Genomic DNA, 14826 nt, shown 5'->3' with positions numbered 1-14826 from the left:
TGTCAAGCTTCAAACTCTTCATCTAACAGCCTGGCATATTCTGTTTTGAAAGACAGCAGGTCTCAACTTCCTCAACAAGTTTTAAATGTGATTATGGAAGCCAGAAGACCTAGTACAAGGAAAGTGTAGAAAAATGGAAGAGATTTTTATTTTGGACTGCAGCAAAGAATTTGGAGATTTCGAGCCTAATTTGAGTGTGGCTCTTCAATATCTTACTGAGTTATTGGACAAAGGTTTGTCTTTCTCTTCCATTAAGATTCATGCTGCAGCAATATCAGCTCACTATGATTGTGACCCACCATTGTTTTCACATCCTTTGTTCAAGCAATTTCTTAGAGGGGCAAAGAATATAAGACCCCCACGTAGAGCTCCTACTCCTGCTTGGGATCTCAATTTTGTGTTGGAGAAACTTACTCTACAACCTTTTGAGCCGAACTGAAATACTTGTCATGGAAGACTGCTTTTTTGTTGGCCATTACTTCTGCAAGAAGGGTTTCTGAGTTACAGGCCCTTATGGCGGTTGAGCCTTTTGATTTTTCATAAGGATAGGGTATCATTACGCACTAATCCTTCCTTTATGCCTAAGGTGGTTTCTAGTGTGGCTTTAAACCAAACTATTCATTTGCCTACTTTCTATGCAGATCCCCAAAATAAGGGGGAAAAGATTTTGCACACTTTAGATGTACACAAGCAATTGCGTTATTATTTAAGCAGGACTAAGGATTTTAGGCAGTCTCAGCAGTTGTTTGTTTCTTTTGCTTTGAGTTCGCATGGCAAGCCTGTGTCAAAACAAACTATTTCTAGGTGGATTGGGTTTTGCATTGCATTTTGTTATTCCCATCATGGAAAGAGATTCCAGCTGGGATTAGGCCTCATTCCACTAGGGCTACTGCCACTTCAACAGCATTTCTAAGGGGGGTGGCAACTAAGGATATTTTGGAGGCAGCTACTTGGAGTTCAGTGCATACTTTCTCTAAGCATTACCACCTTCCTCTCTACTCTAAGTCTAGGGCTGGTTTTGCCACAGCTATTTTGCAAGGCATGTTATCAGCTCCTGCTTCCTTATGATTTGCCAGCCTCCCTTACCTCTGCTTTGGGATTCTACCCAATAGTTAGGACTGCAGCAATGTGGAATGAAGAACATAGTACAGTTTTGTACCTACCATAAATGTAGATGTTCGAGGATCCACATTGCTGCAGTCCAATTTACCCTCCTTCCCCTCTGTGTTTAGGGGTGGTTGTGTAGGTGAGATTATATTCTGGTACCTTTGTATATATTGTATATATTTTTGGTGCAGGTATGTTTGGTATGTTTTGGTTTTGGCCTTGTCTTTTTAGGGTCTTCTGACATCTGGGGCAAGAAAAGACTGAGGATATGACGTTGGTCATGCGCATTAGTACCCTGACGTACTGACGTCAGTCTAATGCGACGTGACCGACATCAGCCATATACTTTGGTATTCGGGCCGACTGGACAGCGGACTACCCAATAGTTAGGACTGCAGCAATGTGGATCCTCGAACATCTACATTTATGGTAGGTACAAAACTGTACTTTTTCATCCTGATGTGTGTGCTTCTGTTTAATATCCTGATGTGTGGGCTTTTGTTTTACATTTTCCATCACAATAGGCAATGGTAAACAGAAGCAGCACAAACTCCACTAACCACTTCAAGACCAAACAATCAAAATTTGATAGGTTTTAGCACTTTCATCCAGTTTATAACAAAGACTTCTTCAGAAACAAATACTATAAAAAATACTCTCATTAACAATCACATGCTCACCCTTATTTTATTTGTATTTATTTATTTGCAGTTTGTTTGCCAGGATAGTCCATTGGGCCATGAAGAGCCCATTTTCAATGGAGTCCAGGGGAGAAAAGCTCCAGAATAATACAGAGAATCAAAGTAAATGAAAGGAATAAAAACAAATACATAATAGTAATACACAGAATGCAAAATACAAAATAGTAATACAATATATACAATTGATACAATGCAAGATAACATTTTTAGAAGCAAAAATACAGTTTTTTTTTTTAGCTAGAGCTGATAGAAATTCTAGGAGTTGACAGAATGCAGTAGCTGTGGAGAGACAGCTTATGGAGAGAGAGAGTAAGTTAAGGGAAGCTATGTAGGATGGGAACAAGAGCATTCCCTCTGTGAAGAGAGGTATGAGTGCAGTAAGGATTTGAAGGCAGAGGGACTGTCAGTGGTACGGATGAGAGGTGGGAGAGAGTTCCAGTGTTGCCCTAGAGAAAAGGATAAAAGATGTTTTCCAGGTGGATGGGCAGGTTTATGCAATTCTATTAGGTTTTGTGATTTAGACCTTAGACATCTGTTAGGTTGATGCATTTGAAATGTAGAGGCAAGGGAAGGGCAAAGAGAGGGGCTAAAGATAATTTTGTGAGCTTGGATTAGTTGATTATAGGTGAGATAGTTAGGTAGCTCAAGCCAGTTCAGTTGATGTAGGGAAATACAGTGATGGGTAGATGATCTTTGGCCAGTTGCAAACTTTGAAAGTTTGTAATAGCAGGATGCGAGTTTAGACTTAAGGGAAGATTTTAGGCTAGTGAGGATAGATGCGCCATAAAGGAGGGAAGGGATAAGGTATGTAGTAGCTAGAGCAAGCCTGGAGGAAGGAGAGATATAGCGGCTGTGGCGATAGAGTAAGCCTAGTTTCTTATGTGTTTTTTTGATATTTGCATGAATGTGGCTATCAAACTTTAGTTGATTGTCAATAAGGACTCCTAGCAGTTTAGCAGTGGGGACTATTTCGAGGAGAGTATTAGTTTGGCTAGCGATTAAGAATGAGGTTTTGTCGGGGGTGATGGCTCTAGATGGGGTAAATAACATTAGCTTAGTCTTGGTTGCACTGAGTGCCAAGTGGTTATCCAGCATTCATTGTTCAGTAGCTGTGAAGGCATTCTGGGTTAGTTTTGCTAAAGAGGAAGTAGAGGTAGCAGAACAGATTATTGTCGAGTCATCGGCGTATTGGATAGGTTACTGTTAGGAATGGCATGGTGACAGGGATGTCGGGAGGCATACTAACTGTACGTATTTCAGTACAGTGTTTGCATGGATGGGGTAGCATAAGGCAGGCACTAGGATCTAGGAGAAAAAGCTAAAGTAGCATCTTCTCCTTTAAGGACAGTCATGTGTTCATCGTATGCACGCTAATGCAGGTGTAAGTATATTTTTCACTCGCGCAATTTAAAATAGACATTTCATTGAGACAGAAGGTAAGTACGTAAAATGAATGGTTTGTGTGTGTGTGTGTTTGTGTGTGTATATATATATATATATACACACACTTAATTTATGTTATTTATTCTACAGGTTCCCTTTGTTTCTGTATGAGTGAGAAAGTGTGTGTGTGTGTGTGTGTGTGTGTGTGTGTGTGTGTGTGTGTGTGTGTGTGTGCGCATATACACTTATGTTATTTATTCTACAGGTTCCGTTCTTTTCTGTATGAGTGAGAAAGTGTGTGTGTGTATGTGTGTGTGTGTGTGTGTGTGTGTGTGTGTGTGTGTGTGTGTGTGTGTGTGTGTGTAAGCTGAACTAGCCATTCTGTTTGACTGAGATATAAAGTGTGTGTGTGTGTGTGTGTGTGTGTGTGTGTGTGTGTGTGTGTGTGTGTGTGTACAATTATATGATTTATTGTAGAGGTTCTGTTTGTTTCTGGATGAGTGAGAGCATGTATGTGTGTGCACGTCTTACTGAGAGACAAACCGGGGACATTCACGACACACGAGAAAGAGAGACACTACGACGACGACAGTAGGTTCACACCGAGAGGGAGATTTGCGGAACAGCGAAAGAAGACCAAGGGAAATGTGAGCATGATATGATGACATGATGAGTGGACGAAGGACGGAGTTAGGAGCGGGTAAGTGCGAAATTGGCAGGTAGGTGAAGTGTGCACATGTATGTATGTTCATAGGTTAGTTCTAGGCTAACTGCCCTTGCGAGCCATTTTAAGCCTAGCCAATTATCCCATGTGAGATTCAACCCCTGTACCTTTTGTTTGTAAGGCAAACACCTTAACCATTAGGCCACCTCCCAACAACAATATAGGCTCATAGGTTCATACTAAGCTAACTGCCCTTGCGAGCCATTTTAAGCCTAGCCAATTATCCCTTGTGAGACTCAAACCTTGCACCTTGTGTTTGTAAGGCAAACACCTTAACCATTAGGCCACCCACCCTGTAATGAACTAGCTGTTCTGTGTGAATGACAAATAAAATGTGTGTGTGTGTGTGTTATGTGTGAGAGAGCAGGTGTGTGTGTGTGTGTGTGTGTGTGTGTGTGTGTGTGTGTGTGTGTGTGTGTGTGTGTATGTGTCTATGTGTGTGGAATGTAAAGTAGCTGTTTGTTGTATGAAAGATTGTGTTCATATGTGTGAGAAGATAGGTAGGTGTGTGTGTGTGTGTGTGTGTGTGTGTGTGTGTGTGTGTGTGTGTGTGTGTGTGTGTGTGTGTGTGTGTGTGTGTGTGTGTGTGTGTGTGTGTGTGTGTGTGCGTGCGTGTGTGTGCATGTGTGTGCGTGTGTGTGCGTGTGTGTGTGTGTGTGTGTGTGTGTGTGTGTGTGTGTACTGCATGTGTGTTTAACATACCTTTCATCTGTCCAGATTTAGTCTCATAGTTTTGGTCTGTTTCTCATAAAATTTGTGGTTTTCTGGCAAATCACAGAGGACTGAAGTCATTATGTTCTTCAGAAAGTGCATTCTAGCACAAATCCTGTTATTCCAGCAACTTTCGTAGTTAAAAAGAGCAATATTTAAAATCTATCCCTAATCATACCTCTTAGCTGTCCAGATTTTTACAGAATGTCCAGATTTTTGCCCCATATTATTGTTTCATTTCTCCTAAATTTGTTTTTCTTGCAAATTACTGGCTAACTATTGAGGACTGAAGTGAGAAAATAATGGCAGACATTTGAGTTTCAAACTCCATAACTCTTTTTGATCACAGTTACTTTCCTAGCATACAGCTTTGAACTGTATCTTTTTCTATCACAAATTCTACATAGTTGGACTTCCAAGATGGCTGCACATTGAGTAACAGCTTATTTCCAGCTCTCCCAGTGTGAAAACAGAAACTCAGCAGAGAAGGCCAGTAGACTTGCGTTTATGGGTAAATTTCAGTAACTGGCTAGTAAGTGCACTGCCTTGATGCCAGGAATAAAAAAAGACCTGGAAAAAGAATCAGCTACAAAAAGTGAGGAAGAAACACTGACTGATGAAAGGTCTACAGCTATTCAACAAAAATCAATACAACCTTCAGACATGAGTTCCAATAACCTACAGGAAGAAATGAGAACTGCATATGGACATGGTTAAAATAAACAAAACACTGATGGAGTATATCAATATGAACAACAAAAGGTTAAATAAATGGAAGAAGCTTTACACATATATTCAGATGAGATGATAAGGCTGCAAAAATCAGAGGTTGAAATAAAGAAAAGGCTGGCTGAATATCAGACTGCTTAAGAAGAGATGTTTCAAAAAATAATAGAATTAGTTGACAGAGCACACATGGAAAACCCGAGATTTTCAGCTATACCAGAGAAGCAGGAAGGAACAAACTGCATTAGCAACTGGACTTGTATTCCACAGCAGGCATTGTTAGTTGAAAGGGCACATTGTGTGTATGCTCCAAACCTGACTATAATTAAGCAACCTTGACTTTTAATTGTAAGGATACAATCCTATCAGAAGGAGTTGATTCTGTCAAAGTTGTGGCAGAAGTGGAGAGTGCTAAAAGTTGGAGATAGCAGAGTATTTGTGGAGAATGATTACTCATTTTACACCAGACAGAAGAGGAGCAAATTGATTCCACTATTTAGGGAAGGTTGAGATGCAGGTGTGAGATTCAAACTGCTGTACCCAGCTGTTTTCAAGGTATTCTTCTCTGGAGGGACAAAATCATTTTCTGATGAATTACATGCTAAGGAGGAAATACAAAAGTTTGTCCAACAAAAATAAGCTGTGAAATGGAAGGAGGTTCTGCTTCTTGTTCTTCTGGTAATAAGGACCATGGAAGGACTGTACCTGTGAAACCTTTTCAAAATGTTCAAGGGAAAATGTTGGAGAGAAGGAAGGGAGCACAAGAGTTGACTAGAAGAATCAAAAGTACTTTGGAAATGAAGCAGAGGCACGATTTCATAGATGAACTTTAATAAAACCATTAACTTAATATGGTATTAAAATGCAATAATTATATTTGTGAAATATGACAGAACAAGAAAATCTGGAAATATTGGAGTTTTTCAAATTTTGTTGGACTTGTGGTGGACTCTAAATCGTATGCCCTACTTCATGTCATTAATGTTTGGAAAAGTGCTCTGGGGAGGGGAAGAGTAGGGAGAAAGTTAAATATAAGTAAAGCTTTTTTTCTTAAATACTACTGATTTTGTGGCATGTGATTTTCTTTACATGTTATAAAGTTTTTTTCAGTTATTTTTAAGTGTAATGTGGATTGTAAACATGTGCTACTGTTCTTTTTTTTCTTTTCTTTCTCCCTTCTTCTCTCTCTTCTTGTTCAGTTTTAAGAACTGTAGGGACTGCAATGTATAAAAAGACAAGCCTGGTTGAAAAGCATGATAAAAGAAAAATTAATGTGCTTTTTCTCATTCTTGTATGGGGAAATAACTAGATTAAAGACCTTAGATTGATTTAGTAACAAGTTTTAAGGGAAAGAGTAAGTAAATGAAAAACATTGAATATTATGACGCTTTTTTCTAGTAAGCCACCCGTCGGTGTAAACCTTAGCTTGAGATGATTGTCATTGTTGAAGTGACACCCCAACCCCATGTGCAAAAAATGGGAAAAAGGGGTTGAAGATGGATGGATGGACATGTATGTTCTATAACAATAGTATGTAAGCAGTCTGATAAAGAGAAACTGGCTGTCTGGTTCTCACATCTCCATGGGGACAATCTGATAAAGAGAAACTGGCTACAGTCTGGTGGAGAGTAGTTGGCTGAGGAAAAAAAGAAAAGAAAAGAAAAGAGAAATTGGCTAGGAGATAATGTTATTTAAAAGCATTCAGGGGTTTCCCCAAGGTAGGTAATGCTGTCTGAAAACATTCAGGGGTTTTACCAGCTGTGAGAGCTGTAATGATAAGACAAAACCAATCAGCACTTAGTAGAAGCACAGGCTGCACCATGCTTCTTAGTATGGTTGACCTTTCTTTTATGTTGTCTGTAAGTGTGGATGTCAGTTTGGGACTTTTGTCCCTATTAGGAGGGTAAAAACTTCAATATTTGAAGGTGTATATAGTTTTCTGTGTTAGTATTAAGGTAATATGTCTTAGGGGGTACTGGTGGTGTTTTTTATTTTTTGAGGGCTTTCAAATGAAAAAGCTTTATTAGATGTGATATAGGCTTAAATGTATATGACAATAAATGACTGTATAAAAGTTCAACCTGACAAACAGTGTATGCATGTAACACAAAGGCTGGAACTAGACATTTAACAAAAAATGTGTTATACATAAAAAGGTGGGAATAACAACTTTGTAATACAATGATGCCTTCTTTAATGTCTTTAAATGTAAATGGCCTCACAGATAAATACAAACGATAAAGAGTAGTGAACTATATTAAAAAGTGTAGAGTACAAATAGCTGTGTTACAGGAGACACACGTAGAGAGAACTGAACATGTGAATTTGACAAAGAAAGGTTTTCAGGGAATACCTAGGACAAAGGAAAAGAGTACTGATATTAAATGCAAGAGGAGCTCCAATAGTGATAGAAGAAGATAAAAAAAGATAATGGCAGATATGTAGTACTAAGGGGCTACTGGTAAGGGAGGAGGATTACACTGGCATGTATTTGCATTCCACCTAAAACTGCTATAATGGAGCTTAAGAAAATTCTGGGAGAAATAATCAGTTTTCAGCAAAGAATATTACTTATAGGTGGGGACTGGAATTTGATTTGCAGCAGTGAAGATATGTCTGGGGGGCCCAGAAGGGAAAATAAAAGGGTAGATTTTTGAAGAAATTCATGAAAATATTTGACAAAGAAGATGTGAATTCAGTAATAGGAGTTTGGAGTGAATTTACATAGTATTCCCCAAGATATAAAAACTGGGCTAGGCTAGACAGAATTGAAATTTCAGAGGAACATATGCATTTAACTGAAAGTCTTGATACCCACCCAATAACTATTTCAGATCATGCACCAATAATAGCTAAAATAGAAACACGGGGTAATTAAATAAAAATGAGACATTGGTGCTTTCCCACCTATCTGTTGAAAAGAGAGGAATTAGGGAGTGGGTAGTGGATTATTCAGGAGCTGTTAGTGAGGATAGACATTTCTTCTGAAAATATAGCTAAGGAGTGGGATAAAATTAAGGTGGAGTTTATAAATATGGTGGAAATAAAAGAAAGGGGGCTATGGTTAATAAGTAACAAGAATTATTTAGAGGGATTGACAAATGTTAAAGCTAAATATGGGGAATCTCACAGAACAAGAAGAGGAGCACCTGCAGAATGCTAGGCAGAAAATGAGGGATTACCGCAATAATATGCACGATCTTAGAAAGATTGCTGTTAAGCAACTGTTTTTTGATAATAACAATAGAGCACAAAAACTTTTAGCACAGCAACTCAGGCATCAGAAATTAGAAAGGGCTGTTGCCAAACCTAGGGAGTTTATAACAAAGAGGGTAACAAGAGATCCTGTAGAGGTATTAGAAATATTTTGGAAATTCTATGAGAGTCACTATAAAGCAGAGAAATATGAAAATCAAGAAAAGATACAAACTGAAATGTTTATGGAAGAATTAAATATGCTAAAGTTAGAACCAGATGAGGCTCAATTGCTAACAGAATAGGAGGAGATGAGATAAAAATTGTGATGTAAAACCAATCTACAGAAAAGTACTCAGGAATAGGTGGTATTCCTGTGGAAGTTTGGAAGCTAGGAAGGAAAACTGATAAAGATCTGGAAGGTTTTGTTTAGCAGTATCTTAAGAGAAGGAGAAGTACCACTGTCCTGGAAGAAATTGGTGGTAGCTGTAATACCTAAAGAGGGTAAAGATCCATCAGATCAGGCTTCATACAGGCCCAGTTCAATACTAAACAGTGATTGTAAACTGTTCATGTCTATAATGGCTAAAAGAATGGCAAATGTAATGACAAAACTGATAGATATGGATTAGTGTGGTTTTGTGGAGGGGAAGCAAACATTTGATAATATTAACAGAACACTGATGATCCAGAGGGAAGCAGGATATAAGAAAATACCAATTTGATATTGCTAATCTACATTCAGTCCTTACAGATGGGTAGTTGGTTTCAATATCCAAACTGAGCCAGCCATTTACCAAGCTCACACCAGCCACAAACTCTCAAGCTAAAATCTTTCCCAAAAGGCCCCTCTCCCTGTTACCTCAGATCTCGTTTGACACGTCGCCAGTCAGCTACATCTAGCCACTGCTCTTGGGCTATTTACTTTATTTTACTTTTCTATAAAGTTTTACTTTATCGTTTCATTACGTTGTTATTATTCTTACTCTATCGCATAGTTAATACTTTTTCTTTGATTCCTTCTTATCTTTTAAGATAGCTCCTTACCTTCATTGGTATTTTCTCTCCTGACCAACGACTTTTTCCATCATCTTTCTGTTTTCTGCCTTACCATGGCAGATGTGTAGGAACTCTAACCTTCAAGTGGATTTAGAATACAAGGCTGAATCAGATGTTTATTCCTATCTGCACTCCTTTTGGGTTTGTTTCTCTCAACATGTGAAATATGGAATACCCTTCTAACTGTACAAGGGGCTTTATGGGTCAGAGGCTTCAACCCCTCCTTTTCCCAGAAAAATATATACTATAGAAACTAGCCCCAGTCTCCTCAATCATCTCCCACTGAAGACCCTAGGAGCAGACATGTGACAAACTATAATGTATATTGTACCAGAATTGACTCTTAGTATGGTACAGATTTTGTTGGAACCAAGCGTTTCTTGGTTCAGTTCCTGAACATTGAAAATCGTGATGGCACCGATGTTGTTGGTACTAAAAGGTCTTCATTCACCTTCTTCAGTACAGACACCATAGAAGTACCACTTTTGGTACAGACATGCAGCTCAGCATCGACCATTTCCCAGTCGATGCACATTATGATCTCAGCACTGTTTTTCACTTTCAGTGCAGACATTTCCCCTGGAATCTACTTCGGTACTGACACTCAGCATGGTATGAACTCTTGGGCACTGATCCTCCTTTTTTGGTGCAGATTCTGCATTAGTACCAGTTTTTGATGCCAACAGTCAACATTCTATTGACTCCTATCGGCACAGACAGGGTCTTTGGCACTGACCCTCCTTTTTCGGTGCAGATTCCTCATTAGTACAAGTTTTTTGATGCCAACAGTCAACATTCTATTGACTCCTATCGGTGCACACAGGGTCTTTGGCACCGAGACAGATTCTTTGGTGCTGACCCTCCTTTTTTTGGTGCAGACTCCTCATGGGTACCAATTTTTCATACCAACACTCACCATGGTATCAACTTCTATCGGAGCAGACAGTTTTCGGCACCGACCCTTCTTTTTAGGTGTAGATTTCTCATAGGTACCAGTTTTTGGTACCAACACTCAGCATAGTATTAACTTCCTATCAGCGCAGGCAGAGTCTTTAGCACTGATCCTTCCTTTTCGGTACAGATTACTCATAGGTACCAACTTTTGGTACCATCACTTAGCATGGTATTGACTTTCATCAGCACAGACAGGATATTCAGTGCAGATAGGATCTTCGGCAACAACCCACCTTTTCTTTTTCAGTGCAGATTCCTCATAGGTACCAGTTTTGGGACCAACACATAGTAGAGTATTGACTTCTATTGGCACAGATAAGGTCTCCAGCACCGACCCACCCCTTTTTCAGTGCAGATTCCTCACAGGTACCAGTCTCAGTACCGACACTCAGCATACCATGCGCTACAATCGCTGCAAAGTCTACCTTTGTAACAGCTTCAGTACCTAATCCACTATAACTTGACCTCCTTTTGGTGCAGACATGGAACTGATCAACCTTTGTGGTGCAAACGTCTATGGCATTCCACTTTTCAGTACTTACTCTCACCGTAGTGTTAATCCTGCTTGGAGCAGAAAATATCTTCGGCACCAATCACCGTTTTTCAGTGCGGACTCCTGTTGATGTTTTTTACTACATTCTGCGCACCACTGAACATTGTGCATGGAGACAACGTTCTAGGCGTACTACCCCCCCTTTCAATGTAGATACCTTAATTGCTACAGTAATTAAAATTTGAGATCAGAACCGACCTTCCTGATCCGGAAAACCTCAGTACTCCCCTTTTCATTAAGCATTTATGGTATAACTGGAGCGAAGATCTTAGCTCCGTTTACCTAGGCACTTTCCAGTTTTTATTTTTACAAACCTTGATCGCCTTTTTCGGTTACACAAAATGTTTTTGTTGTGGAACTATTTTGCAATTTTTCTTGTGCTAGTTTTTGCTACAAATCCCACTACACACCCCTTCTCTTTGTGTAGCTAATTACATTTTCATATTCTTTAAAACCATTATTTAGAGTGTCTCACAACACTCAACATAATCTTTCTTTAATATAGGATAACAAAATTCTACAACATATGAATTCCTTCAAACTCTTTATTATAAATACATACATAAATAAATAAATATAATGCTTAAGTCCTCTAGCTATAACTCCTGTTCCGAGGTTGTCCTCAACCCTGAAGACTTCCTTACCTCTTTAGACTCCGGATATGCAGACCTTCATCTCCATCTGAGAAAGCAGCGTATGGGCAAGAGGAGCATGGTGGAGTCTCCCCATGAAAAGTGCTCCAAGGCTCTTCCATCGGCTTCCTCTGAGTACCCTAAGGAATCGAGACCTCAATCTTCGATTATCTGTTAAAGAAAATTCCTTGTAATCACTACAGTCAGACAATTTTTATTTTCCTTTTACAATTAATTCTAACAACAACTTCCTTTACATAACATAGTCCTTTCTGACTACATGGGCACTTACCTTTTACTTCACTTCCCTTTCTCAAAGTATTATTCTTACACTTCAACTAGGAAATTTTTATAGCTGCGCATGCAGACATAGTCATGAGACTCCACACTAAAACGTTCTGTATCCCCCTCAGAACTACCTATGAATCCTCCCTAGAATTAGTGAACCTAAGCTTTTCTGGCTAGGTGAATCAAAATGGCTACCCTTCCCCTCCTCTCTAGGCCTTTTGTCCTCTCTTAAGAGGGTGGAGCATAGGGTGTGGTTCCATTAACATTTTTATTTCTTTTCACTCAATTGCAACCCAGATTTTAATACCCCCTTTTTTCCTTTCTGCAATTCCCTTGTATTTGCTGTAAAACACCTTAATCAGTACAGCAATTAAGAATCCCTTTCCATTCTTCACATACCTTTAGATCTCTCATTCCATCATCAAGGCTTCAGTAACCAAGGATGCCTCCCTGATGAGCTGTGGGATCCTTTTTTCAGGGAAATACTGTCCAAGACACGGGGTCAAAACTAAAACGGCCCACTTTGTCAGCAGGCCATAACAAGTTGATAACAAGCAATGGCTACCAACCATTTCTGCCACCAATGCACTTCCACGGGATTTCCAATGTGACAGCAAACACTGAGCAGGTTCTTTCCAAATCTTCTCTATATCTATGTTTTAGAGCTGGAGACAATGTTTCTAGCATGGCAGGCATTCCTCTCTTTCTCTCCTTTCCATCAGGACTATTACAATACAATCACACAACATGTCGGAAGTTGGCTGGATCAACAAAGTGCAAAACCAGTATTCTCCTAACGAGTGGTCTCTGAATCTTATAATACCAGCGGAGATCTTCTGCCACTGGGTTCCCCCCCTGCTACCTCCCCCTTTTTTCCTAACCTACATGAATGCACCCAGGGATGTTCTAGCTCATGATTGACCATCAGATCTGCATTATATATTTCCTCTTCTTCCTATAGCGCACTTCCTGAAGAATGCAGCAATTTAAAGATATAATAAAATGATTCTCTTTCCACCACATTTGTCTACTCAAATTTTGTTTCTCTTTCTATGGTCTTACCTGCTAGATCCACAGGAGTTTCTCAGTCCAACTCCAGAGTTGTTTTCCTTTTTAGCCAAATTGGTTTCATCCCTGCTTAACCAGCCTGCAGCTCACTATTTCTCTCCTTCATTTTCAGTGATTGTCAGGCAGAATGACCTTTTCTTCACCAGTGCGTGACATAATTATTCTTTCTCATAATAGCTTCACCAAAGTACATTCCTCAGTAGTGGAATAATTTACTATATGGTTAAAGGAAAGACAAACACAACCCTTCTCAGCACTTGCTTGTTGTACTGGAATAACTTTCAAAGCTTTTACTACCTGTGCTATCAGCTTCTACTCTTGAGTTTACCCATCTGTTATATGTTAACCTCAAAATAGTTACCAAAATTCCACTGTTATGGCTCACAAGTTAGGTAAGACTTTCCTAAAAGGTGTGATTCATTTGAAAACACCATTCAGAGAATCAACACAGCCTGGGGACCTGTTGTTAGTTCTGCAAACCCTGACAACGTCTCCTTGTCAATCAACCTCCTTTTGCGACCTAAGTTTCCATCATGGAACACTTGTCTCTGGTCGCCATTACTTCTACCAGATGTGTTTCTGAACCGTAAGCTTTGTGCATCAAATGTCCTTACTTCATTTTGCAGTAAACAGAGTATCACTGACAACAAATCCTTCCCTTCTGCCAAAGGTGAATGCTGAAATGTCGTTAACCTAACTATTGATTCGTCAGTTTCTTCCCCAATCATTTAAACAGAGAAGAGTATTGCCCACATACCCTAGTCTTTCACAGACAAATACGTCTTCTTATCTGAACACAACTACATTTTCTCGCAAATCAGATCTGTTATCTTGGCCTTTCTGGAACCTAGAATACAGTGTACTGTTCTTTACGTCACACTAGCTAAATAGTTGAAAAACTGTGAAACATTTATTTTCAAAAAAAAAGAGGAAAGAGAATATACCCACCATCCCTTTAACTACATCTGTAAGGGCTTATTCTACAGAGACAGAAGTAAACCCTGCTGCCTTTCATGCCAGAGCTACTTTGAATGACTTTTATGTAGCTGCAGCTTGGGCTACACCTAATACCTTCATCAATCATTACAAGTTGGATTTGGTTTCCAGACAGAGAGCCTCTTTTGGTTCAGTGGTGCTCGGGAAGAGCCTCCCAGAAATAAAGGTAGCTAGGGAGTCTGTCCCATCAGTAAGGACTGAACAAAGATTAACAACATCAGATAAAGAAGTTATGTCTTATCATAATGTTCCATCTGTGCTGTTGATCTTCGTTCAGTCATTACGGCCCCCCCCCCCAAGACTTATAATGGATCTCATCATCCTGCTTCTGTAGGTCTTTTGACCAGAGGTAGCCTCTGCTGCTTTTTTCGACTTGCAAACTCAATCTGAGGTAACAGGGAGAGGGGCCTTCTGGGTAAGATTTTAGGTTGAGAGTTTGTGGCTGGCACGAGCTTGGTAAATGGCTGGCTCGGTTACAATATCGGAACCGACTACCCATCAGTAATGAATGAACGAAGATCAACAACACAGATGGAATGTTATGATAAGACATAACTTGTTTTTTTTTTGTTTGAGGGTCTTGATGCAGAGAAAGCATTTGACAGAGTAAGCTGGGACTTTATGAGCAGGGCAATGGAAGCACTTGCATTTCCTGAAAAAAAATTATATGGTTGATTAGGATACTCTATGAGGGATCAGAGGTGAAAATTAAAGTGGGTGGGGTCCTCT

This window comes from Protopterus annectens, chromosome 10.part0, assembly GCF_019279795.1.
Source record: "Protopterus annectens isolate FY-2018-M chromosome 10.part0, PAN1.0, whole genome shotgun sequence".
Taxonomy (NCBI): domain Eukaryota; kingdom Metazoa; phylum Chordata; order Ceratodontiformes; family Protopteridae; genus Protopterus; species Protopterus annectens.
This window is presented reverse-complemented; position numbering follows the sequence as displayed.